The sequence below is a fragment of the Tupaia chinensis genome, unplaced genomic scaffold, assembly GCF_000334495.1.
Source record: "Tupaia chinensis unplaced genomic scaffold, TupChi_1.0 Scaffold143624_1, whole genome shotgun sequence".
NCBI lineage: Eukaryota > Metazoa > Chordata > Mammalia > Scandentia > Tupaiidae > Tupaia > Tupaia belangeri.
In genome coordinates, this window is record NW_006203472.1 from 269,261 (window position 1) to 272,534 (window position 3,274).

General features: G+C 55.6%; 1 protein-coding gene across 1 annotated transcript in view; it reads right to left on the reverse strand.

The window, feature by feature from the left end:
• The window catches only part of AP2A2 (adaptor related protein complex 2 subunit alpha 2), a 77,030-nt gene that overhangs the window by 11,776 nt on the left and 61,980 nt on the right, over window positions 1–3,274 (reverse strand). The gene's annotated exons all lie outside the window — the stretch shown is intronic.

Consider the following 3,274-nt stretch of genomic DNA (forward strand, 5'->3'; position numbering starts at 1 on the left):
TTTCCCAAAATAAGAAAAATTCCCTGTACTTTTACCAAAACTTTATTTGCAAAAAAAAAAAAAAAAAAAGAAAGTATGTCATAAAAGAAATCAACAGGAAACAGGAAAGGTGTGGTTTAAGAAATAAAACTATGCATATTATTGTCAACTGTCCAAAAAGAGAATAGATTTTTAAAAGATGAAAAGGTGGGGCCAGCAGGTGGCATGGTGGTTTAGAGTGCTGGACTCTCACACTCCTGACCATGGTTCGAGTCCTGGACCTGGTGGTTTGCTTTCTCTCTCTCTCTACCCCCACTCCAGGCCATGTGGCCACGCGGGGGCGGGGTGGGGAGTCAGGGCTGATTTCTCACGTTCTCTCTTCTGTCTCTCGCATGTGCTGTATAGCAAAAATCTCTCTAAAAACAAAAAATATATTAAAAAAAAACCTGGAGAGAATGGAAAAGGGATTGAAGTGTGAATGTTTCCGGGGGGCAGGGGTGATTTCTCTGTCTCCAGTGAGCGCGCACACCCAATAGCAAAAAAAATAAAAACCTGTGTGTGTAGGTATACGTGTTAGTACGTGCGAGCTTTACTTCAAGGTGAAGGGAACTACAAAACGCACACTCTGCAAAGGGGGTAGGGTCTGACTGAGCTCCCCTCGAGGCTGCCCAGGCCCCAGGGAGCCTTGGCACAAGTCCTCTGCGGGTATGAGGGTCAAGGACGAGTGACTCCTGGCCTCTAGTGACTGCACACCTCGGGGTGGGGGTGGGGGGCAAAGCACTGAAGAGCACAAGGTCACACGTGTCCCAAGAGAAGGGGAAGGGTCACAGAGGAGGTGGCAGAGTGTCTGACGTATGAAGTGCCAGGGCTGGAGCCACCCAGTTCTCTGCCTTCCCTGACACCTCGGGTAGCTCCACTGTGACGGTGGCTGCTCCTACACTGTGTCACCACACTGTCATCGTAGGGCTGTGAACATGCATAAACGTTACCTGCCACCTCCTGGCCCTCAGCTGCTCCTTACCCTAGGAGACCCCTTCTGTCCAGTTACATCACATGTCCCAAACGTTACAACAGACTGCAAAACCAAGCCTGTGCAGAACGCCCAAGGATCGCAGGGCCCTGCCACACTGTCTTCACACACCCTACCCGCTGGCTCTGCCGTGTCCTGTCACTGCCTCCTCATCCTTCCAAGTCCTGGGACCTTGCCCAGGGAGGGCTCCCCGGTGGCCAGACTGCACCAGCTGACCTCCTCCCTCCAGCAGCAGGCATGAACACCTAGAGCGCACCCTAAGACCGCTCCGCCCCCTACGCCCGCTCAATGGGGAACGCGGCTCCCCCACCAGCAGTCATGTTGGCCTGATGCCGTGTGAGCTGGGGCCCGGGTACAGCATCGTGCATTCCGAGTGTGTGCCCTGAGCACGCCCACACAGCTCAGGCGCCAAGGCCCACGTGTGCCTCAGCACATGAGGAGGGCACATTTTTACCAAGAATAAAGAAAATGTTGGGACCACAACATTGCATATTGGTTACGCTGGGCTCCCACAAAGTCAGCCACAGTTCAAGTCCTGGACCTGGCGGGTGCATGTGCGTGTGCGCCCAAGATCCTGAGAGGAGAATGGAGGAGAAGGGATGGTGGGATGGCCATCCCCTGTGATTTCTCACTTTCTGACTGGCTCTCCAGCAAGCACATGTGCCCTATAGCAAAAATCTCTCTTATAAGGAAAAGGAAAATGTTCTGGCGTGATCTTCAACAAAAGACATCTCGGCCAGTGTTATACTGAAACCTAAGGTGCCACGACTTTTCACCTTGAGGCAGGGCCTCCCCTCCAGCTGATGCAGAAAGGTCAGGATGAGAATCTAGCCAGCAGACCACCGAGTCTCCCCCTCGGGAAGGGGTCTCGCATTGCAGCCCCCAGTCCCGAGTACTAAGCACGAACGGGAAATCACAGGACGATACTGAAACCCACAGCCCCACAAGCTCTCCGCCCAGAAGGAGACCGCCTGCCCACACCCACACATCTACCTACCGAGCACCCACCTGCAGGGTGCACCCTGCCCTCAGGAAGGAAGCACACAGCCTGCAGGCAGAAAACTTAACCTGCGTAACCCCAAAGAGGGACCCCCAAGGCAGCGAGTCCCGTGGAAACACAGACTTGCTGAAGCCGCATCTTTGCAGGGAGCAGCGTGCGGCTCACATCAGGATCAGGAAGCTCTCATCTATTCCTGCTAAGCCACTTAGCCAAGTGCCAAGCCTAGATCTCAGGTCCACCACAGAGGCCACTCTGGAGGCCAGGGACACACGCACACCTCACTGCTCAGGGCCGACGTGGGCAGGAAAACTCAAGTAAGAACCAAATAAGGACAGACAGCCCTCTCACGGCTCCCTCCGAGCTCAGGGAAGTGTGCACTCATGAAGCCAGAGCACTGGAGAGGAATGAGCACACCCAGAGCCCTTCCCTGGGTGAGACTGAAGACTGCACGCTGACCTTCCCGGGAGCCGGCAGTGAGACTCCCAGCACGTCGACCTCCCGTGCTCGTGGCCTCCTCTCCGCAGGGCAGCGCTGCCGCTGACAGGGCCCGAGAGAAGCTGCCGCCCAGTGCCCCAGCTCTGGCCACCTCAGCGCCAGGTTATCCATAAGCCCTCATGCACACTCCAGAAAGCGATGTCCCTTCGCCAGTCCAATCTCGGACGACCTCCATGACCCCATCAAAGCCTAGTATCGGACACCCAGGGAAGGGACAGACGTGTTCAAGGCTGGTGGGTGGCCCTGCTCCCGGGCGTCTGATCCTGACCTCCCTCAGGACAGGCGCAAAGGCCCAGTTCTCTAGTTCTATACAGCACGTTAGAAAACACCAATGGCTTTGAAAAACCACCCCACTATACTCCCCAGGCAAGAAGGCAAGAAGACCACTGGAGACAAAACATTCATTCCAAAATTCAATTCTTCATGCAATTTAAACTGTCGGAAGCCACTGAGAGGATGTCCTCGGCAAACCCAGAAGTGTGTCAAGATGGGTTCACCTGCCAATAAAAGGTATCAGGGCCACGGGTGGCAGTGGGCTGCACGCGGGACCCTGATCGGGGAGGAGAGGTACCTGGGGAGGTACGGGACACCAGCTGGACACAGCTCGTGCCTCCTCCCAATACCCCTCAGCCCATGGGGCAAGAGGCTCAGCAGGGGGCACAGGTCCCATCAAGGAGCGCAGACGTGGACACGGCACGCTCTTGACCAGCAAACCAAGGCCCCCCGGAGGCCTGTCCTGCCACTGCCTGATGCACTGAGTGGCTTTGGGA